The following is a 24,005-nucleotide window of genomic DNA, read 5'->3' on the forward strand; positions in this document are numbered from 1 at the left end:
CCGAACCCAATTTTAATTTAACTCATCATTCAGGCCTTTCTTCAGTCTTCGTTACTTCAAGTCGTGTCCGTGTCCTGATAAATTTCCTTTCTAAGCACTTCCTGCAGTATTACATTTGTTTTGTGCATTTCTCTGACTAGACTGAAAGCTTTATGAGGATGGAGTCACTTCTGTCTTTGTGGTGAATCTACACCAGGCACATATGTGCTATCAGATACTGACTAAGTCAGTTTGAATTTTCCTTGTCATCTCTGGGCCAGCTCATTCTCTTTCGTCTGTTTGCCTAGCATTTTCATTCTCCCCAATGTGTAGCTGACCTGTCAAACTACACATATCCAGAAACCAGACACAGCTTCCGAACCCTGTATTATTATTTATCTATTTACTTATTGGTACTAGGGATCCAACTTGGGACCTTGTGCTTCTGGAACCCGGCATTTATTCTGAGTCCTAGTTCTTGTTCCATGTTACCGTCGTTCTCATCCAACTCTGGCAAGCCTCTTTTCTCTTGCACACGCTTCTCACTTTTCACCCTCTTCTGAGTAATACAATCTTTTGGACAAAAGATTCCCTGGCATCCCTCATTATTTCCCCACCTTCACTGCTACTACCTGCTATTAGATTTTACTGATTTCTTGCCTAAATTGCTTAATTGGTCCCTCCCTTCTGCACCTCTTGCCGTAAAGTGGTAATAGTAATCCAGCTCAAACCTGGATCTGCTCATGTTAGATCTTTGAACGTCTGTGATAGCCACTAAATATTTGCTAGTGAAACGATACTGTCTGGAGTTTATTTCAGAATTATCTGGTGGAGTGTGGCACAAGGGATTGGGAAATATAAAGCAGGAGTGAACATGTGCTGAAGTTGGGTAGTGCAGCTCACGAGGGGTTTATTATACCATTTACATTTGTGTATGAAAATTTTAACAAATAAAAAATGAAACAGCAAATTTTGGCTTAATGTCATCTGTAGATAATATATGGACGTCTTGGTGTAGAACTCATGGCGCTTTCCTCCTCTCTGCCTAGAGTCCTCTGCCTGTTTGGCCTCTGGTCTCCCCCAGTTCAGTGGGCTGACCCCATTCCGCAGCCACCTCTGTGGTCAGCATTGGTCTCAGCTCTACCGGGAAGTTCTCTGTGGCCCAGGTTACTAGCCTGATTTGGGTCTTACATCCTATAACCCTCAGCAGTTGGTAGCTGCCCTCTGAGCCAATAACAATGTTATGTAATTTTTTCATGTGTATCTGGGGTGAGGAGAAACACCCAGCTAGTTTCCCCGGTCACTGAGCACTGGCTAAACTGGGAAGCTTCTGCCTTCCTTCAGTCTTTCAGGTCACCTAATGTTCATCACAGGCCCAAAGAATACTTACTTCTGGTCCTTAACTTAGAGAGCGAGTCCTCACCCAACTTTTGGGGCTGGCCTGGGTGCTGCATTTTGTTTTGTTCCCTTTAGAGAATATCCCTGGGGCTGGAGGGTCCTGGGTTGAATATTTAGATTCTTTTTCCTTCTCCAGTAATACAACAAACAACAAAAACCCCAAACTCCCATCTGGAAGTGAAGTACATATTGTTCAGAAATGCCTAAGTAAACTGTGCTATACAAATGTAAAGACAGCCAGATAGTTATTAAAATATTAAAATAAAACTTTACTCGGCTTTTGTCTTAAGGGTAACATATAAATTTGTTAGGCTGTACAATTTATACTTAGGTGTCTCCATAAAACTGAATAGGGGAGTTTTGTTTTTATGTGGTACTGGGAGGGCTTGGGGGGGGGTCAAACGTGGGACCTTGCACTTGCCAGACAGACACGGGCACCACTGAGCTAAATCCCCAGCCCTGTGAGGGTTGTTTTTGTTACCCCAAGTTTGTGTGAGACCATCTCCACCAAGCCCTAAAAGGAACAAAATAACCTTCTCCTCAAGCTACATAACACTTTCATGTATTTCTGACCACCTGATGATTCCGAATTCCAGGAGGACTCCACAGCACGTAGATAAAGTAGAAAATGTGAAAAAGATTTGAGAAATGAACTGATTTTTGTGTGTGTGGCCTGGAGAAGTAAAGACTAAGGTATGAGTTAATCACTGTTTCCAAACACAAGAAGCAATTTTACATGGAAGGTGGTGCCAGCTGTTAGCCATTTGAGTGAAAATAAACAAAAGGACTTGGGCTGCAGCTGGAGGGGTTTTAGCTAGATAGAAAATTTTCTTTAAGTGGTTCTGGGTGGGAACTGGGTTCCCATTCCAGTAGATTGTTGACTTAGGTCCAGATTGGAGGGCAGTAAGGTAGGTTTGAGGAGTTTACACATCCTGAAAAATCAAGCCTCATGATTAAAAAATCAGCAGCTGTGAATACCCTGTGTGCTCAGAGCTGCTGAATGAGGATTCCCCCATCCCTTCCACCTTCCCCAAGTTGAAAGAAATTAACCTCAATTAAAGGAAATAGTGATGGATAGCTACAGAGATAAATATGATCTATTACGCAGGAAAAACTACATTAAAAGAACATTAAAGTTGGGACAGAAAGCACTAAAAGTGAAGAAATTCACAGTGAAGGTTGAAATGTGGTATCTTTTACATCTCTGTTAATATGTGGACTTAACAGGACACATTAAGAAATCTGAGGATGCTCAGTTGTGCTGAGAAATTTTTTGACAGCCTGAGCTTCACACAGTTTCATGGCACAGAGTTAATTAAGTTACCATCCCTGACTGATGACGGCCTACGGACAAAAACCTGTTACTTTACCAGGATGGGTTGTATTTGGCTTAGTGTTAGTTGTGGAGGGGCCAGGTGCGATTTTGTGACTCCCTGCATTTCAATGCCTTGACATATATCAGATTTTCTAAAGTCAAGAATTTCTTTCACTGGGGCCTTTTAGGCATTTGACTAAAATGTTAATGACTTAACAGATTTACTAATACTGAACAATATTGTTTCCATCTGTATAAAAAGGAAAAGCTAGCTTTTATTTCTTCATTCCAGCAGTGCATTTTTGTTGATGAAGAATAGATCTAAAATTTCATTTGTATATTTTAAGCAAATTATGATTGCATTCTAGGGGCCTTAATCAGAATCAAGTCCAATTACATTTTGAATTTATAAAATCATATTGTGACACAAGAAAACTTTTCTGATTATTTTAAGTTTTTACCTAATGAGATTTGCGTGTGTGTGTGTGCGCGCGCGCACGCGCGCACCCTATCAGGGACAGAGATCCCTTTAAGGGGTGGAGACTACTATGCTTACCATGTGGACTATAACTACATGTGTAGGGGAGATAGTGAATAGTACCAAGTTAGTCCTCAGGTTCTCTGTTCTTTCTCTAACTCCGAAATTGTTACTTTTCTTTAAACTGCAAGCCAAGATGAAAGATACTACTAAACAAATCACACGTATACTGCTGTAAATTTTATGTTTCCAGGTATCTCCCTTGCCGCCTCCTCCATTTTGGGGAGAATCTTGAGTTCCTTTATTGACTGTAACCTTCTTTGGATAAGAATTAACCTGTTTCTGAAGTCATTGAGCTATGAAGAAGAAAGTGAATTTAGCAAATGTAAATATTATGTTAGCTTTTTGTTACTATAATAAATACCTCAGACGTTGGCTCCGAAAGCAGAAAGGTTCATTTTGGCTGATAGATTCAGACATTTCAGTCCATGGTCATTCGGTACAGTTGTTTGGGCCTGTGGTGGCGTGGTAGACGGTGGTAGGAGCACACAGTAGAGGAGGCCTGTCCACTTCAGGGTGTGGGGACGTGTCTCCCTGACCTGGCTGCCTGCTGAAAGTGCCAGAGCTTCTCAGGAGTGCTGCAGGCTGGTGACCAAGCCTTTTTAACATGTACTTTTCAGAGCCATTCAAGATCCAAACTGTGGAACATACTAGATCTTAAAGTTTGTTTTTTGAAAGCAGAAAGAGAGATAATTTTCCTTTTATTTAAAGTGTACTATATGCAGGTAAATAAAATCATGCCAAGATGTATTCTTCTGTATTAATAAACTGGCAGATGAGTTAAAAATGTAATATTAGTAATTTTAAGGAAGGAAACATGAATATAGTTATGTTTTCTATATTTGTTAAATTAAAGTTTTGTAAAATATATTTGTAAATACATTTGAGTTTTGTAAAAAGGTCAATAAATTTGCCTTAAATGAAATGAGTATTAGCTGTAGCAGTTTATGGCATATGGACCTGGGTAATAATAATTAGGGTACCTGGCAAGATATATACGCCTGGTCTCTTCTCAAAAATTTTTAGGTTGAATTGCTTCCCAGATGAATGAGTTTGTGTTTCCAATTAATTTTATTTAAAGTTCAAGAGGCCAAAAATTCAGAGACAGTAAGAAAGAGCAAGAGATAGAGATTGATGTGATAATAAAATTGAAACTGAAGTCACTTTTTTTTCTGGTGGCTCCTTTGGTGCATAGGCTCTGTTAATACAGAAAATAAAATCTGCATGCTAGTTTGGAGTTTTAAATGTAATATAAATATCATGCATCATCATAATTATGCAAACATGTTTTAAAACATAGTATTGTATGGAAGCAATTACTGGCAGCGACTGAGCTACACACCCTAAGAATGAGTTTGGGCCAAAAAAATGAAGGTTTCTAAACAGAATGACTGTTTGTGTGGGTGGGAAAGAGAGCAAGGTTGACTTTTATTAGGAACCAATCCCAGCTCTTATTTTAATTCTGATCACATACTTGGTCACTCAAATAAGTAATAAAAGGGCCTCAAGTTAAGATAGGTTATTTTTTTCCCTTTGCTATGGTTTTCCAGGGGGCAGTGGTGAGGTTTGTGTGGGGAGGGCAGGACAGACACAACTAGTGGCGTGACCAGTGCGTGGACAGCTTTACTGTCTTCAAACGTGGGGTCTTTGTAAAGATGATATTGCTCTTCTTTGTGACGTGGCACTTTCGTATTCCTTCCCTGGGTGTGTTGTGTTCACTGTGAACCGATATCCTGGGATACAGGAAGATTAGCATCTGTCCTTTGAAAGTGATGAGCGGTGAGCTTTCCCTCCTCACTGTCACCTGGAGAAGTCTCAGATGGTGGGTTCTCCTGCCTTTCCCTCTGACTCTCTGTCACATCGCTGTCACCTCCGAGTGGTTCTGTACTGTCACCTTTGGGAATGTGGGTGTTAGCAGTGGAGAGGGAAGGAATTGCTTTACTAGAAGGTTCACCACATTTGTGCAAGTCCTTTGTCTCTCAGTGATAACACGTTTCAGTAATCTCTTTTCCAGAATCAGTCACTCCTCGTCACCTGGGCCAGCCAGAGCTGTTTCAGGTTGGACTGCAGGGTGAGCGGAGCAGCTGTGGGCAGGGCAGCCCAGCATGGGCAGCCCCTCTACTGTCAGCATACCACTGTGCCGATGAGTGAGGCTTGGCCTAGTCACTTAACCTCTCCTCCTTGGTTTTCTGTTATGTCGACTGGAAATGATACTATCTGCCTTTGATCTCCTAGGAATGCCTCAGTCCATTAGAGTCATTAAAGCACTTTAAGTCTGGTATAAGGCACTGGATGCAAGGCATCTTTTATTTTTGTTAGCATTACTGTTACTTTATTATTATGCCATATACAGAGGGGGGAGTGTTTTTTAAGGCTAACTAGAGGTCTCAGAACATGTTCTATGGACTTGGAGAGTGGACAGGAGACATTAAGAGGTCATGCTACCTGTCTCCGTACTACTTTTAGTTTGGGGAGCACAACGCCAACAAAACAAAGAACCCAGAAATGAACAGAGAAAGTTGGGACTACAATTGAGAGATAGCTATGGTCAGCCTCACCTCTAGGTTTTTTCCTCCACGCTGCTGTTTGTGTTGAGCTTCCTGAAGTGTGAAGTCTGTTTGGTTGTCACTTTTGGTGGAGCCCATATCCAGGGTGTGGAGTGGTTTCGATTCATCCTCACTTCACACTTCCATTTTACTTTTTTATATACCATTTCTCTAGGAAAGAAAAAAAGCTTGAGAGTAGAATAGGTAAAGATTTCTTAATGCCTCTGGCTAGTGTTCAAGCTGACAGTATTTCCTATGTCGGCCCCTGCTGGCATTTTGGCTTGATTCTTTCCTCCTGCACACCTCATGGAATATTCCAGAAGGCAGTGCACCTTCATATGACTTTGGATGGCATCAACTTGATGATGTCCATGACAACACAGGAGATCAACCCTCCAGGAGGAGAGTTTGCTTCTTGGAATCACAGGTTCTTTTGATGTCACAATTCTGAAGTGTAACCTATCTGGTCCTTTATCTTAGTTTTCTGAGAGTGGTAAGGGTGACAATATTGGTCTTTCCTGGTAAAGAGATTTTGCTGTTTTCTGTGTTCATTCTTCTTAATCTTTGATACTGTGAGGAACATGGCAAATTGTACCTTTACAGACTTATTTCTAGAGTGATTACTTTCAACACCAGATACATGTAACTTAGTGGCATGTTCATTGGAGAATGCAAAGCATGAGTTCCTCAAACAGGAACCTTTGTATTTGTGATTACATGAAGCTTAAGACCGTTTGTGCCATCATCTGAAATGTACGCTGTTTGTTTACTGAAAACATCATGTAGGGAAGCCTAAATAGTCAGTTCCAAGTACTGAAAAATTAAGAATTTAGAAGTTTTTGCTAGATAAGAACTAGTAAAAACACACTAACTCAGCATTTGTTTTTCTTATTTAAGAATTAGAATCTTAAAGTTACAAGTATGCTCCTTTTTATTTTGCATGGAGTTTTTTTCTGACTTCCCCATCAGAAGAGTTAGGGTGTCACAGTGGATTTCTAGATATTGATATTTTTGTATGAGAAATTAGATCATAGTTTTAAATTTAAGAGTTTTTGGAGGGAGGGGGAACACAAATAGATGAAATTGGGATTATTGTGGGAAATCAGGGATATGTACTTGCTCTAGGTATAGTATTACTTCTTCAGAATCAAGCATATAACAAACAAAGTTACCTCTTAAAGTGCAGCTGGCTGTTGCTGCCTGTAAACCTGAATTATTTTTTGTCGTTGTTTATCTTTTCATATGCACCTGTGAAAATGCTTAACAGTTGCTCAGGGTTAACACCTTTCTTGCTTCGTGCTCCTCGCTTCTCTGTTTTCTGCAGTGCCTGTTGTCTTTCACCCTGTTTGCCTCCTCTCTGCACATTGTCCGCATTTTCATTTTTGATTAGGATTAAAACACAGTTTGAGCTGTTTGCCATGTCGCCTTTTCCTCTGTGGTGAGATGCATCTCTTGGGGAATTCACAAATGACTTAATGGGCAGTTAGGATTTTTCTTTATTTCCTGCATGGCCAAATGGGCTTGAAGCAGGTATCAGGGATTCCCTGGTGTTGTTATTCCTCTATTTGATAGCTACCTTTCAGTTTATCCTGATGAAACTATTTGTAAATCTTTTTTTAAAAAAACCTATCAAGGTCTAAAGAACCTGATTAGACTATTTTGCCCTCAAACTCCATTGAATCATATGAAAAATATTTTTGTTTCATATCATTGAGCTTTGCGGGACAACAAGCCATTGTAATATCTTAATAATTTTATTAAGAATCATGATAATTCATAATTGTGACCTCAAATGTGGGTGGTTGTCACACAGTCTGGCTGTTTATGCTTTGTCCAGTACTGAGTATATTTTCTAAGAGTCAGTGAACAGTATGAACATTTGAATGTGGGCCGTTACAGTGGGAACTTGAGGTCATGTGGAATTCTTATTTTTCACCTTAGTTTTAATATGAAGCTGAGTATTTGTTCATCTAACTAGGTGGTCTTTTTTGGGACACTTTCTACCCTGCTTTTCTCCCCTGTAAGTATTACACATTTTTCTTGTCATGAAAGTAACGCATTCACCTTGCAAATAAAATCCAAAAACTACTTAGCTCTTAAGAGTGTCTCTAAAGTTGAACTGTTCTATGGTATTTATTACTCCAAGCTTTAAATGTGATCGTGGAGTGCCTTTATAGCTTTAAAATATAAAACAATTATATATAAACTACATTGTTAAGAATAATGGGCCTCTCGAAGAGTCATTTGAAAGGTATGTTTAGTATTCCTTTTTCATTCTTATATGTTGTGAGAGAGTCTGACACGGATTCTTACAGATACTCCTAATTTCCTTTCACTCTAAAAACTCACTGCCAAAATGATAAGAAGTCAGATGAAAAAAAGTAGGAAAAATCTACTCCATGGTGTTTTAGTCCAGAAGTCTTGAAAATAACTTAACTTTGCATCGAAGTCCTTTTGAACATCCATTCAGGAAGCAGCATACTGTGTTGTCCTTGATGTCTTTGGGGTGGGGGATAAAACAGCTGGTAAAAAAATATTAAAAGCATTTAATGGAATGTGTTGATTCCAACTGCCAACATTTTTGCATTAAAATCACCTCTATCTTATTTTTTATTTTTGGTACCGGGGATTGAACTCGGGTCCTTGCTCTTGCAAGGCAGGCCACCGAACCACTGAGCTAAATCCCTGGCGTCTGTCTTATTTTTGTAGTGTGAAATTATAACCAGCTATTGCTTTGGTGACATTGCCTTAATTGCTTTTCTTTTTGCTGGGCCAAAATAACTGACCTCCACAATTTAAAAAAGCAGAGGTTTATTTTGGTTCACAGTGGTGCATAGTCATGTGGCTCCAAGGCATGTTGGTGTGGCCAAGGAGAAACAGTCCATGGCATGGGGGAGCAGAACAGAGAATGAAGGGAGAAGTGGGGAAGAGATAAACCCTCCCAGGCACACCCCAGCCAGATCCCCCTGACACCAAGGCGGCTGTGAACCTGTCGCAGGACTAATCCATTGAGGAACTCAATCGCACACCCATGATCCATTCCCCTCCCCAAAGCCCCACCTATGAGCACATGAGGCTTGAGGGCAAGTCTAGCTGTTAACCCTAACAGATGTATAATCCATTCTCTATATTGCTTTTCTATAGGAACTGAAAACTATTACATACCATGTTGTTAGGTGTTACAATTGCTTTAGATTAGTTTCCTGGGGGGATTTATCACTGGAGAATTCAAAACCAATTCCCTGAGGAATTTATGTTTATAACAAAAACAAACTTTGACCATGGACTGCTTTCCCCTTTCAAATGAAAGAAAAGTTAAGGGTTGGGAATTTAGCTCAGCGGTTTGGTGGCCTGCCTCACAAGCGCAAGGAGTTCAATCCCCAGTACCAAAAAAAAAAAAAAAAAAAAAGTTAAATAACTTTTTGAAAAGTTTATTGTACATCTGTAAGTGTAAAGCCAATTCTTGAAAGATTTTATTATAACAGGTTACTATATCTTACTATGACTGTATATTAAAACAAATTTCACATATGGGACAATTAGAGATATTATTAATTCTCAAACATGAGAATGGTACCTGAGAATTCTGTATTCCTTGTGTGGTCAGGAAAATAATGACCCCTCATCATGTGCAAGTTTTAAGAACTGTGAATGTGTGACTACTAGTGTTTCATCTGTGATAAGTGTTAAGGAGATGGTGACGGGGGAGACAGATCTCATCTGTCCAAACAGACCTGGTATAACTTAATCATGAAGAGTTGAGAACCAGCGCTTGCTTTGGCAGCATGCATACTAAAAGTTGAGAACCTTCCCCGGTATGGTCAGGGGAGATGCATATGATCATAAAAAGAATGGCCAGAGAACTCTAACCGTGCTGCCTTTGAACATGGAAAGTGGGGGCCATGAACCAAGAAATATAGGTGACCTATAGAAGCTGAAAAATGACAAGAAAGCAGTTCAGGAGAACTGCTGATACTATCCTTTGAAGGATCACAGCCCTGCCAACTCCTTTATTTTAGCCCATTGAGACCTGTGTCAGATTTCTAAACAGTAGAACTGTAAGCTAATTATGCGTTGTTTTAAGCTAGTAGTAATGTGCTATAGTAGCCATAGAAAACTAATACACCTTTTTGTGTTTGCAGTTTGTTGAATAAAATTATTGCTGACATTTAAAATTCTGTGAAGGAACAAAAGCTATTTGGTTACGTATTAAATCTTATTTATGAGTAAGTCATTTATACTAACGTATGGGTAGGTACAATTAATTTTGTACTTAAATGACAGAATGAATCCCATATGGTCTTGGAACTATGATTTTCTTTTTTAAAATTAAGTTCCCCAGTACTTCCATTATTTCAGGAATATAGTAATCATTCAATAATTACTGAAAAAAAAATGAGTAAAATTACCTAGTCACCATTTGTGTTAGCTGTTGATGATGATAGAATTTCGAGGAACAGTTTGGGGATTTGTATGACTATAGCTGTTTGTCTCCAACAAAAATGTCTTCGAGCTTCTGACAGATGTTTCTTGCATCTCTAATTCATCACATTTGACAGTTGTCAAGGAATTACATTAAAGGCTTATAGGGTTAAGACCCCAGAGCATAACTGAGTTCATCTTTGTCTTGATACTGGCATCCAAAGGCAGTGGTGAAGGAGTTTGAATCTTTCAGACCATAGTTTCCCACTTGTTTAGTTGCAAAATGAAAAGGTTCAAGATGTTGTACTACATAGGGAGAAGTTGAAAGATCACAGTAAACACATACAGTGAAGCAGTCAATGTACATATTTTCAATAGCTTCTAAGTTCCTTCGTCACTTGCTACTTGGCCAGTACATTGGGACATTCAGTCAGAAGTCCTTTTGAATCTGTTTATTATTATTATTATTTTTTTTTTGGTTTTTTGAGACAGGGTCTCATTATGTAGTTGAGACTGAACTGGAACTCACTATGTAGCCCAGGCTGGTCTCGAACTCACAGTGATCTTCCTGCCCCAGCCTTTTGAGTGCTGGGATTACAGGTGTGTGCCACCATGGCTGGCTTTTGAATCTGTTTATAATGAGCACTTTGGATATAGGTTTCAGAGAGCCTTACCATCTGCTTATTGACCCAGAGTGGGGACAGAAATCAAGCAAATAATTACAACTGTTGAGAAGTAGTACAAGGTGCTGTAGGATTTATGATGACCTTCTATAGTCCAGGTAAAAAAGCCATCTCTGAGACGGGAAGTTCAGAAAAGAGGAGAGAAAAGGCTTTAAAGCAGTGAGTACAGCTGGAGCAGAGAAAATGTGAAATCCCTGGGAAAGAGTACCGGGAGATAAAATGGTTCGACTGGCAGAGGTCAGATCTTGTAAGGGTCCTCCTAAAGGGTTTGGAAACTCAGATGTAGTTTGCAGAGTGGACTGGAAGGGACAACAAGTGAATGCTAATGTAGAGAGCTGAATTCAACTGTCAGAAGTGCTGGCTCATACCAGGGCGGTAGCAAGAGGCATGGCGGGTGAATGAATCCAGAGATAACTTAGGAGATGGACTAGAAGTGTTTAGATACTGACCTTATGTAGGACGTCAGAGGGGCAAGAAGGGCTTGATGGGGAAATAAAATAATCCTGTGCACAGAGACTCATTCTTATCCATGTACAGGGGAGAGAGAAAACCCAATTTATTACTGAGTTGAGTAGGCATTGAAATATTTTGTGCACCTATCAGAGCTCAAAAATGACCACATAATTGGACACACAAGCTCCCAGTTATTCAGACAAGCAGAAGAAAGTACGTAAGTTTCTCATTTCCTTGAGAAGGAAAGGGGCTGCCCTTTGTGACAGTTTCTACCCCTTATGAGAGACACTTGAACTCGTTCCAGAGGTTCTTTTTTAGCATATCTAGAGTTGACTTGGCATGTGACCTTGAAGATACTGTATCTCCATGCTGTACAAACTGAAGATGGGGCTTAATCCCCAGAGAGGTTTATCTTTGTTCCAAAGGTTAGAGTAGGGACTCAGACTCACTCTCTCTCCAAGGAAACACTCTTAAGAAAAGTAATGGAGGACAACGTGATATTTTGTACATGGAGATGATGATTCCCCAGGCCCTCAATGGTGGATGGTGCCATTTACTGTGGTTGGCTTTTCTGGGGGAGCAGCAAACTTGAGACATGTTAAGTAGCTAGTGCATTCCAAGCCGTATTGGCAGTGTAAAGAGCCCTGTAGGGTCTTTAGGGCCTGCCCAGACAGCTGGTGGGCACAGCCTGGGAGTAGTAGACTGGGTTGCTTGGGGTGGTGAAAGGCAGGGCAGAGAAGAAAGGAAGTGGTCGTGGTTTTTGTTGTTGTTGTTGTTATAGTGGTATAATCAGAGAGTTTACGCAAATAGATTACCCTAAATAGTTGGTATTAATGTCAAAATCACAATGGCCAGCATTTCCATCTTTTGTTTACTTTTCCTGGGTACTGGAGTAGAAACTTGAGGTTACCCACACTTGGAATCAAGACCTCTCTTTCAAGTGTACGTGCTTAGGTAGTTCCCCTCATCTGTTCTTTCCTCCCAGTTTATTTACTTGTTTTCAGACTCTGTCTTTGTCTCTCTGCCCCCCCGCAAGTAGGTGGTACTGGGATTGAACACTTGGCTACATATTCAGCATGTTTTTATTTTGAGACAAGGTCTTGCTAAATTGCCTAGGCTCAGCTCAAACTCCGGATCCTCCTGGCTAGGTTGCCTTGTCTGGCCTCAGATGGGTGCCTCAGCTTCCCAGAATCTGGGGTCAGGTCTTTTAATTGTTGCTCTGTACTCAGACTTGCTTCTGTTCTTCCCCTTTTAAGTCAGTGTGTCCTCTCCTGCTGTCTTGCTCTGTTTTGAACTTTTGCTTATTTGAAAATGTTTTCATTTGTTTCCACATGTTACTTTTAGATGTTTATTCCCCTGAGCAGAGTTAGGTATCCTCTTACGGCATATTTGTTTGTCTGCCTGACTGAGTTAGGTTTTGAGGCCCTAGCACAGATACTCTGACCGCCCAGGAGAGTGGGTGATACAGGAGAGTAGCTTTGCAGACTGGAAGTAGAGGTGATGGGGGATTGTCATTGGGGAGAAATACCTGACAGTGGGACCCAGCTGCCCAAGAGGGGAAATGCATTTGATGATGATCTTTTTAAAAGGTTTATTACAACCCCTGGTTGGTTCTAGGGACCGTGTTTGCCCTTGATGGCATTGGACAGTTCAGTTTGCATGGCCCTTGGGCTGAGGGCAGCTTTCCTGCACCAGTCTCCTGTGCTGGTGAATTCTGCACCACTCTAAGAGGCTGAGGTTTTTACTGAGAGGCACTTTTGGGGACGGGGGTTGGGCAGAGAAAAATGGGTTGTGGAGGCGTTCGGGGTCTGGTGGTTGTGAACTGAAGAGTAGATGCAAACAACAAAAGGCAGTGAAGACCTGGGCGGAGATTTTAGCAAATCCCACTGTGAAATATTTGGTAGATTTACGGTAGACTTTAATGGGTTTGTCTTAGATGTTTCTTCTGCTGAGAAAGCGTCGGTTAGTGATCTACCCTTCCGGAGAGGTAGAAGCAGTGTAACAAGCGATCTTGGTCTGTCGCGGTTTTGGAGCTCACCTTGCCGTCCAGGAGCCCTGTTGGTGGTGATATGAGTACCAAGAATCCACCCTGGACAGCTGACGAAGGCAGGGCAATTTGGAGTCATTCACTTTAAGTGATATCTGAAGGAACAGATTACTGCAGCAACTCATCGGCTCTGTACAAGAAAGAATGTAACCCTGTATTTTTTTGGAAAAACTTTATTTTATTTTATTTTTGGTACCTGGGATCGAACTCGGGACCTGGCATGCTTGCGAGTCAGGCAGCAGCACCACTGAGTTAAATCCCCGGCCCTGGAAAAACTTTATTTTGAAGCAGGGTGGAGTGAATTCTACATTGAGGAGAGGGTGGTGTTAGGAAAATGGATTATTTTAAAGAAATATTTATGAAGCTTCAGTGAAAGGACAAACTGGACTTGCTGACTGGTACCTGGAATACATTTTTATTGTCCAACGAAATATTGGGTAAAGCTGCAAGCTGCAAAGACTTGCCTGTCGTTGGTGTGGTTGTTAATGTAAAAACCCGAGTCCACACCCCGTGGCACGCATTTGGTTTTGATGCAGTAGTGGAGACCACTTCACTGCAGATTTAAGTACTATTTATCTGAGTTTTATTTCCCCATTCAGTCACTGAATCGTATTGTAGTGTCGGCATGTCAAGTTTTGTAATTTGTTTTCCTGTGTGAAGAGAGCTTTTCTTCTACCAAATGTTTACTTCTGGATGCTTTCTTTTGGTTGGGACTTACGTCATTACAAAGATTTACAGTTATTTAATAGTGATTTATTGTAGTAATTTATTCTGCCAGCTGTGGTACATTTTCAGTGAAATTTGTAAATCAGATTTATATAGAAATTTACTGGGACATGCATTTCAGGATTTAATAAAATGGACTCTAACATCTCTTTGAAGTGGGTAGTTTTGTGCTAACACGCTTGGAATTAAGCTGCACCTTAACTACCATTGTTAATGTTCAGCCTCTGTCCTGTCTCTTCCACGACCACTCAGAAGAGGGGCTTTGCGATCAGGTAGGGATACACGGTTTCTGGGCACCCACTTCACTCCCTTGCTGTGTGTGTCCTCTCATGCTTGACCTGGGATATTTGCACGTTATTAAGAGACAGGGAGATGCCCTGATGTTAGGTTCTGTGTGGCTCTGTGAGTCTTCGTCACTGTTCGAATGGGCGTCCCCAATAAAGACTGAGTAGAATCCAGTAGGTTGTGATCATTTTGAAGCCCAAGTATCAGATTTTCTCTCTCTTTGCGGAGCTCACTGGCCATTAACCATGAATACATTTTGCTCTAGCTAACCGCCAGCTCGTACCTCTGCAACTTCTTTGTTATGTACAAAGGTGGTGGGTTTTTTTCCTTGTTTTTAGAAAAGATTGAGATCTTTACTTAATGGTGTGTATCTCTTCAGAGAGGGGTGGAACCTAGGAAAAAAGAAAGCTGCACAGGTTCTTATTTAACTTCCGTGTGACGTCTTTACAGTTTGGCATTTTGAAAATGTGATTGTGAAGTCATTTTTTGGTTTTTTTGGGGGGGGGTTGTGAAGTCATTTTTTGTAAAAATGATTTGTTCTCAAGACTGCATGAGAACTTTAGTTCTAAGATTACACTACTAATTTACATCTTCAGTCCATGGTTTTATTTATTTACTTATTTTGGTTTTTTGAGACAGGGTCTCACTATGTAGTTGAGACTGACCTGGAACTCACTTTGTAGCCCAGGCTGGTCTCGAACTCACAGTGATCCTCCTGCCTCAGCCTCCCAAGTGCTGGGATTATAGGCATGTGCTATCCCGCCCGGCTAGGTCTGTGGCTTTATATACAAAATGTGAAATGTCTCTTTTGACTCACTACTGTTCTCTAAACATAGCAGCTTTATTGATTAATGTTTTAATGTGATAAATACAATCTAAATGTTCCTCGAAGCTGAAGTTTCAGGTGCTGCTTAATTGCAAGAAAGCAGGAGGCTTTTCCTGAGTGGAAGCAAGAGCATTTGAAAACACAGCAGCCTCCAAATTTTTGTAGTAGCTTAAATTTGTTTATTCGTGATCAGTGCTAATTAAACAAAACATGACATAACAGAAAGGGCCAAAACAACCATTGGAAATGTAAAGTCGTCCCTGCTCAGCTGTTTCCTTGTTCTCAAAATGTGTCAATTTCTTATTTCTTAAAATATTTTTTCTAAAAATATTCTTAGAAATATCACAGAATGCTTAATTTTGTCTTTAGATGGGAATTCAAGACACGGTAGTTTAAAAACCCAATTTTTATCTTATTAAAATGAAGATATTTAAAAGTAAATAGTTAATGATAGGGTTAGAAATTCACTTTAAGTTGATATTTCTAGAAAAACTGGTAACTCTGTATGATGTACAGCTCTTCACAGAGAGCGATATTTGTTAATATTTATTTTGAGAAAAAAATTTGTAACGTAAGAGAAATTGGGAGATAGGCAGATGTCTTGAAAGGTGACGGACGGGTTCTCCTGGAGGGATCTCATTGCTGACACTTTGCTTTTCTCGAAAGCGTTTAGCATTTGTGTGCAGAAGCCATGAAGAAAGATTGAGCTCTTCAGACCATGTTTTCTTCATCTGATACGAGCACGCACATTACCTAGGGGTCTTCACTAAGTATGAATGCAGTAGGAGAGCATTTCTCAGGGCAGGGTCGTATATGTGGACGTAGTTTGCATGTTAGCAGTGCTTTAAGTTTCTTCCTTAGTGCTTACCTGCAGAGCTTTTCGTTTTGAAGTGGGGGTTTAGTCCTGGGCACTGGGTCTGTAGTCTTCCCGCTGAGCTACATCCCCCATTCATTCTTTCATTGACGGGGTCTCACTAAATCACTAAGTTGCCTGGGCTGGGCTTGAATATTGGGGTCCTCCTGCTTCAGCCTCCCAGCATGTTGGAATTACAGGTGTGCATCCTTGCTTCGTAAATAACAGCCAAAAAATTGGCATGGGCCAGGGATAGACACGTATGTTGTACCTAGTGATTAGAATTTTACTGACTGTGGATGGGTTGAGAGAGAAGGTAGCTATCTATCTGCTCAGTTAGCAGTGCTTGCCGCACAGCAGAGGGACAGTTAGTGGGAGCACACCGTGAATTCATACCCTTAGCATCGGAACTTCTGGTACTGTCGTCTTTCATCCACCCATTCATCCAATGTTCATTCCTGATGGCAAGGCAGCCTGTCAAACGTGGTAAGAATATGGGGGCAGAGCATGTGTTTCCTGCCAGGCTTCGATGAATAGGTTTAATTGTTCATTAACAAAATATGAAATGGGGCAAGAACATGTTACATAGTTCGGAGATACTGAGTATAGAAATCTGGCAGATTCCAGAGCTTGTTTGAGAGAGCACTTATATTTACTGATTGAATATGCCAGGCATTCTGGAGAGAGAGATACCCATTCCTATCTGACGTGGATAGATGATTCCCTCGTCAAAGGTATAGACAGTGAAAGTCTGTAGAAGGCAAGGCAAAAGTAGGAGGTGCTATAAAAAGGGACATGGTCAGCTCAGAGTGACAGTTGGATATCAGTCCAGGACCACGTGGTAGAGAACAGAAGACAGAGTGCACTTTCAGTGTTCAGCTATTTTTTTAACTTCAGAAAATATTTTTGATGTGGAAGTATTTTAACTGTGTACATATATTGCCATGTATTCTTTAACTCAAATTCATCGAAGCATCAGTTTTTATAAATTTCTTAAAAAACAAAGCAGAATTCTTAAATTGTTGATTTGTTTTTGAGGATTATGTGGTTCAGGTCCTCGGGTTCTGTGATAAATTGTTCATTTTCTGTTGGTGTCTGTGATAGTCTTAGGTGTTTAGATATTTGCGTATAGACAGGAAACAGACAAACTCCCTTGCTCTGGGAGCTTCTATTCTAGAAGAGTTTAGACACCACACAAATATGTCTCTCTCTTCTGATACACCTTGCACACTTCTTAGTGAAGCACTTCTGATTGGTTAGCTTTTCCCATTGCTGGGAAGAAATACGCGGCAGGCCAAACTTCAGAAGGAGCGGTTTAATGTGGCTCCTGGGCTCAGGAGTTTTAGGCCAAGCATAGTTGGCCCCAATGCACAGGCGATCCTTATGTCATAGCGGCAGGGAAGGAGAGGGGCTGGAAAGAGCCTGGAGGGGCCAGGGACCAGCGCTTCTCCCGAGGCCAGCACCCCACGTCCAAGAGCCAGCTGGGCCGTGAGTGCCCTTACAATCCGCTTGCTGCTCTGGGAACCTCTCAACCCAGTAAGGGTGACCAGGATTAGCACATACAAGTCCCGTTATTTTACTTTTCTGATCAGAATTTAAAGTGCAGATTTAAAGACCTCTACAGTTTGCTGCTTATTTGGTTTCTAATCTCAGGTCTTATGAATGCTCTTCATCTGTCCAAGGAATACTTACTTTTATTCATGCTTCCCTGTCTAAGAATGTTCTTTTCATTCCCCTTGTACTTTTCTTTCTAGCTCAAGAAACTTGGTTCATAGCTCTTCCATGACCACATTCCTATGGTCATGGAAGTAATGTAGCCAGTACTTCAGTAAGGGAGAACAGTTATTTGCCTCTTTTAACCTTATGTTTTTGTATTTGGTCTCCCCAGCTATACTATGAGTAGCAAGGTAAAGTTAGAGGACCTTCTGTTCCATTGTGCTAATACAAGCACAGTTGAGAACTAGACAGAAACAGTGCTCTGAGCACCTGGACCGACGAAGCTTCCAGGCTCAGATACTGAGATTCCAAGTTGGGAATCCTCCTCCGTTTTTCTTGGGACCTGAAAATCTGAAACTGTATTTGGTTGGCAGGGACATCATTTTACTGTATATTAATTTTGCTCATTTTGTTAGTTCCTAATATATACATCTTGTAAAAAGTGGGGAAGGAAAAAGAATGTAGAAGCTTGGAGAAAACAAACCTCCCTTGGGTTTGGGGTATGGCTGGATTGTGGAACATTTCCCTGGCATACAGGTCCAGTTCCAGGACTTCACTCCACACTCTGCTTTGTTCTTTGGTACGGGATCCAGCACTTCAGAAAGCCCAAGCACAAAACGAAATTTCCATCTGTCCTCAGATGGTAGAATTTCTTTCTACCAGATTCTTAAGGTATTTCTATAATTAGCTTAGCCTGAATAGAGAAGTATTTATTACTTCTTTCCTAGTTTTCTCCTCCCTGCCCCTCTCTACTTTCTTTTTCTCCCTTTCTCTGAAACTTAAATGATTCTTACTGTTGTAGATCTTACCTTTTACTCATTTGCTTGGAGGAATTTCTTATCAGTACTGAAGGACTTTTCTCATTTTTAAAAATATTATGTTATTAGTGTATGTTTGAAATACATAATAGTTATGCTCATTGTGGGGAATTAGTACATGTATATAACTTACCTTACAGTACTCATTTGAAAAGACTCGTAAAATAACATGACAAATTCTAGAAATGGAAAGAAGGCAAATATTAGCTATATAATGAGTAATTACAATTAATCATAGAAAGGATAAAATGGTAGATTGTTGAACTTTAAAAATAGTGCATTCCAGCTGGGTGTGGTGGCGCACGCCTCTAATCCCAGCACTCCGGAGGCTGAGGCTGAGGCAGGAGGATTGCTATGAGTTGGAGACCAGCCTGGGCTACATAGTGAGTTCCCGGTCACTCTCGGTACATAGTGAGACCCTGTCTCAAAAAACAACAACAACAAAAAAATAGTGCATTCCCAGATTTTCTTACCCATTTATCCACCTGGCCAAGCCTTTAGAAGTCCTAGAGTTACCAATCCATCTATGTCCAAAATTTTAAAAAAAAGTCAAGAAAGATGTATACTATTTAAAGACAGGACAATATGTCTTTGAGAAAATTTTTGTATAAAATTATAAAATCCTAGAGAGGCAATGTAGGATCTTGGGATGAAGACATATTTTGAAATCAGACTAAGTTGATTCTTAAATTCCTGTTTTCAGTGTGAAATAGGAAGAAAAGGGCTAAAGGTATAGGGAAAGTGGGAGGGGGTAGGGGAAAGGTAATAAGGGAAAAGAAAAAAATATGAAAAAATGAAGTGTTTGTAAATGGGTAGGGGAGGAGGGGGTAAAGGGAGGGCAGGGACAAGGGGAAAAAATGAGAACCAAGACCTGTCATGTAGAGGTACAAGATCCCAATGGTGAATGTAACCGTACTGTATACTTAAAATGTACCAATAAACTCAATGAGGAAAAAAAAAATACCTGTTTTGACACATAAGTGGCCCTTAACTCTCTTAGCTTCAATTTCCTTATTGGTAAGATGAGGATAGTAATAATACCTATCTATCTCATATGACCTGTATAAAACATATGAAGGAATATTTTATGCTCTGTACAGTCCCTGGCACACAGAAAGTGCTAAATTAATACGTGTAAAGTAACATTCCTCCAGAGTCTTTGTCTATACAGAATGATTAATTTCCTAAGAGCTCTGGATGCTGTTGATCATACTGTCATTGTATTTTTTAAAAATTAATTTTATTGGTGCATTTAAGGTATGCAATGTAATGACATTCATCAGTGGACATTTGCACCTTCACATAATCCATCTTGGTTCTTATTTTTTCCCCATTCTCCTGCCTTCCCTTCAGCTCCTTCATTGTATCTTATAAGAAGTGTCACGGTGCCTCGAATCTAGTAAGAACTCCAGACTTATGCATGCGTTTATTTTGTTCTTTGATTCTCAAGTGTGTGGCTTGGTTTTGAGATTCTAGAGAGAAGTAGAAGCACATAACACTTTTTGATAAGCACCATGTGAAGATCCCAACTTACCCAAATGTGGACTCCAACTAAGCCTTGTAAAAGTTTAATAACTGATTCCTTGGATCGTACTCATGAGGCTCTGATTTGTAGCATTTGCTGATTGTTGTTGGGAAGTACTGTCAGCAGGGCCCATTTCAAGTTACCAATGTTGAAGACTGCTTGCTTGTAAACTTCCTGAAGATTTGATAGCTGAATCTCACGAATATGAGAGTGTCACTGGTACACTACCAGATCCTTGGGGCCAAGGCTTTGAACTCCAGTGCAGAAGCAGTTTGGGAGAGTGAAGCCCTGAAAGTGCTCAGGCTCTGTCAGCAGCTCATTTCCTGACTTGTCTGTCTCCTCGGCTGTGTAGTGGAGCAGTAAGATTAGGCCGATCCATAAAATGCCTTGGTACAACTTTACAGTTCTACTTGGTTGTCTCTGGCTGCAGAGGCCAAGGGGCCTAGGTTTAATGCTTTTGTCCCATGTATTCAGTATTAGTGCTTCCTTAAAAATGGAAGTACTAAGTTTGCCAGTGGTGGCAAACAGATGTTTGAGAACTACTGTTACTGAAATGCCAGTCACAAAGCCCACATCTGTAATTTTAGTAGAGGCCAGCCATAATGGAAAGCAATATGGGCATCTCACATTTTGTTTAACTCTGACTTTAATTTCTGTGTGAATAAATTTCCATTTGTGCTAGATTAGTATGCAGCTACTTACAGGCTAGATGTCACAAACTCAGATGGCTTTGGTGGCCAGACAAATGGAGGAACTGAGGGAAGTGGCCGAGGCGCAACGCATCAGGAACCAGAAGGGCTGTGCCTGCCCGAGAGAGTGAGTTGGAGTCCAGCATCTGTTCCGCCTGTCCTGTTCTGTCCTGAGGGGACGTAGGTCTTGGGTGGTGCTGTGAATTTAGTTTCATGACACCTCTCCCTTTCCTTTCCCTACCACCCCCAGCAGCAGTTCATCTGTATTTTAATTTAAAGTTTCTTGAATTTCACATGCTGGCCGTTAATGAAACACACAGGAGCACACATGAGCTCCCAGCACAGGGGCCCAGCGAAACATCTGAGGCCAGAGTTGGCCAGTGGGCGTCCGGTGTGAAGGCTCCTTCCTGTCACAGCTCCTGTCCGGGAGTGCTTGTGCATTGGGCACTGGTTAACTCCTGTGCTAGTCAAAATATTTAGTCTTCACGACAGTTCTGTGAACTGACACTATTATTTCCACTTCAGAGATAAAGGACTTTAGAGATAAGTAACTTGCCAAGGTCGCACGAATAGAAGTTCACAGAGTCACACTCCCGTAATCTCGCTTCAGATGTGGTGTTAACTGCTAGGCACACAGTCTGCCTGGATGTGTGTGTTCTACACATGCTGCAGGGACAGGAGACTGAGTGTAAGGGCCAGGTGCACACGGTTGTGCAACATCAGCCCTCCGTGTGCGGTGACGTGCTTGGTGCACATATGCTGGATGTGGCAGATCACTGGAGTGCTGTGTGCTTGCATACTTCCTAGGATTTTTTAATGATAGAGTTCAGTGAAATGAGTGTAAAAAATTCACAGAGCATTCATGTTTCTCTTTGCCACAAACTAGACATCCCAATCCTGTGGGGCCAACATTATGTCCAATGGCAAAAGTTTTCTTTCTTCTCATTGCCATATTTAAACCCCACCCATGGAAAAGCTCCAAGCCCTGAGTGATGATTGCTTCCTCTGGGCAAGGGTATGAAGAATAAAAGTAAATCTAGCAGGAGGAGTAAATCCCAAAAGACAGAGATAAGTACTTGAGGTCAGAGACTGCGTCTTTTATAGTTTGTCTACATACCAAACTCATTAATATGAATAATCAACTTAGCAGTAGTGGTTGTAGTAGCAAAAATAATACAGAGAAACTGGTCTTGTCCCATGGTTTTACTTTAGCTTTCAGGATTTGGGGAGGTCTTTTTGAGAAAGCGATGTGAAATCAAGTCGCTCCCACGTTTCTCCTTTATTTCCACTTCTTTTTCCGACTCACATAAAATATTTTTCAACCTTAAAAACTGCAGCCTACAGGGGTAACACTCTAACAGTGTGAAAAAAATCTCTATATTTTTCCATTCAGGTTTTCCCCCGGGTGTTAGCGTACCCTTCGACACCGTAAACCTCCGTATGGTTTATTCACGTGGGGTGGCGTGGGTGAGAAGAAGAGAGCCGGTCCCTCTGGCAGTATTCTTCTCCCCAGTCTGCACAGTTATGTGAATGGAAAGAACCCCAAACCTTCATTTTCAGAGCTGTATCTCAGCCTCTGGCTCGGAGGAAACCAGTGTGGTTCCGATGTGGGCTGGAAGAGTGGTTTGCATTGGCATGCGCCTGTGGGAGCCTGGGCGCTGGAGCGCTCACTGTGTGGGTTACACATGCTTGTTCTGCAGTGCTAATGTGGCCAGCATGCGAAACCATGGCACCCACAGCGCTGCACAGAGGTCCACGCCTCCCACAGTCTGAGAAGTAACTCCCAGCTGAAGGAATTCTTCCTTGAAGGACTGGAGTACATTCCGCAGCACAAGGTCCTCCAAGATGAAGAGATGCCTGTGTCCCTAGACTGGGTACCAGGGACCATGTCACAGGTGTCTAACAGTTTGGGAGCTTTAACCAAAAGCAGAGCAAAGCAAAGCAAGTTCCTCTAAAGCTTAGGTTCATAAATTCCAAATCCCACACTGTGCGTGTAGCACAGGGCTTAGACGCTCGAGTCGTTCTGTTGTTTCTTTGGAGATGTTAGATGCTGCAGCCATTAGTGGTGCTGTCGCCTGGTCCACTTCAGGGGTGTTGGAAGTGCCTCCATCAGTCTTCCCTCCCTGAGCTCTGTCTGAGGTGGTAGATCCAGGAGAAGCTATGTGCACTGGAGAAAGGGCGACGTGCACATGGGATTCAGTAACCAGGACTCTTCAGGACACGAGGGATTCTCTCCTGAGGCTCTGCTTCCTTATAACAGCATACTTGAGAGGACTGGGATGTTTCCATCCCCCATCCAGTTTGACAGCTTTCTCATTCAGATACAATTTCCAGTGAAATAGTAGCTTGTAAGTATCCAGAAGTTAGTTTATTGACTCTTATTGCACTTCTGAGTACCTACTAAATAATTTATTAGTCTGATGGATATGTGGCTACCTAACTATGGGGCATGAAATATGCACTGTTTTTCCTAATACACTGTAGGGAGACCTGTTTATAAAGTATTTAGTATTGGTTTTATAATGCACTGTTGACAACAGGAGACCACGAAGCTCAAAGATCAATCTCATTTTGGCCCACAGTATTAATGCTGCTTTATAAAGCTCTGTGACAGGTCACTTAGAAGGTGGTCCTTACAGAAAGGGCTCTGTTAGGAAGACAGGCTGCAGCGACTGCCAGCACAGCAGATGAGTGTCTTCGCCAGTGTCCCTGAGGTGACTCTCTGGCAGCTGTGGCTGCTTTTGGCCAGGCCGTGGAACCCACTCTTCCCATGTTCTCTAAAGGGGTTCTGGAGTAACAGTGCCAAGTTCTGCGAAGGTGGCTCTTGCTAGCCGGGCAGAGTTAGTGTGACTTTGGATGGCAGTTGCAGTCCTGGGGGTGGGATCTGCAGTAAGGAGAGGAGGAGCTTGACTCCTCAGCTGTGTCTCTTGGTTAATGAAGGGATTCTCGTCCCAGTCTCCCGTTCCTTCCCTGAAATCTCCTATGTGACATAGGATAACATGTTTTGATTTTCCTTTGCATTGGCCAATTTTCCTTGGCCAGAAGAAAGTTTACAGACATTTAAAGAAACTCTGCATAGTAATCACTTAGAAGTGTGATGTCTAAATAAAAATTAAGGGGCCGGGGATTTAGCTCAGTGGCCCCCACCTGCCTTGCAGACACAAGGTCCTGAGTTGTATCCCCGAT

At 41.4% G+C, this 24,005-nt stretch overlaps 1 protein-coding gene across 9 annotated transcripts in view; it reads left to right on the forward strand.

Moving 5' to 3' along the window:
- The window catches only part of Bnc2 (basonuclin 2), a 340,522-nt gene that overhangs the window by 24,719 nt on the left and 291,798 nt on the right, over positions 1 to 24,005 (forward strand). The window contains exon 1 of one of the 9 annotated variants that reach the window (XM_010630939.2): positions 20,931 to 20,946. The exons of the other annotated variants lie outside the window; for them this stretch is intronic. The gene's annotated coding sequence lies outside the window, so the exon portion shown is untranslated. Of the gene's footprint in view, positions 1 to 20,930; positions 20,947 to 24,005 lie in introns of those variants that run through there. 9 annotated transcript variants of the gene reach the window in all.

Source organism: Fukomys damarensis, unplaced genomic scaffold, assembly GCF_012274545.1.
Source record: "Fukomys damarensis isolate Sample0158 unplaced genomic scaffold, DMR_v1.0_HiC HiC_scaffold_31, whole genome shotgun sequence".
Taxonomy (NCBI): domain Eukaryota; kingdom Metazoa; phylum Chordata; class Mammalia; order Rodentia; family Bathyergidae; genus Fukomys; species Fukomys damarensis.